The sequence below is a fragment of the Cynoglossus semilaevis genome, chromosome 3 (assembly GCF_000523025.1).
Source record: "Cynoglossus semilaevis isolate Cse_v1.0 chromosome 3, Cse_v1.0, whole genome shotgun sequence".
NCBI classification, from domain to species: Eukaryota; Metazoa; Chordata; class Actinopteri; order Pleuronectiformes; family Cynoglossidae; genus Cynoglossus; species Cynoglossus semilaevis.
Genome location: NC_024309.1, coordinates 13,181,907 through 13,182,408, shown reverse-complemented (window position 1 = coordinate 13,182,408; position 502 = coordinate 13,181,907).

Here is a 502-nt window from a genome sequence, read left to right as displayed (position 1 = left end):
GAGGTCTTTAATGCAATATCAGCCAAACGGTTATAGACATTAACGAGGGTTTTTTTTTTCCCAGTTTCTCCTTATAAACAAATGTGTGCTGAAGAAAATGTTTAAGAACTTAATTTTTAATTTCCTGATAACGAAGGAACCTGTAGTTGCTTGTGTGATGTTTTTATTATTAAGTTAAATGGAGTAAATATAATAAATTTAACTTAATACATATATTTAGTGTGAGGTAGGGTTTAATATTGAAAATTAAACTTGTTTATGTCTCTTAAATCGTCTAACAACAGTGATCGACGATAGGACATTAAAAAAAAACCGACCCCGGAGTATGTTTGTGTAATAACCCGCACTGAACACTAGGTGGTGCTGTTGAGTCACCTGTGGCCTGTGTGCTGCCGGAGCTCCGCCCCCCACACCCCAGAGCCGCCAGCCCCAGCTCAACAAGCTGCTGGTGTGAGGGGAGCGCGGCTGTTGCTGAGTCTCCTGGGGACACTGCCTCGTCGCA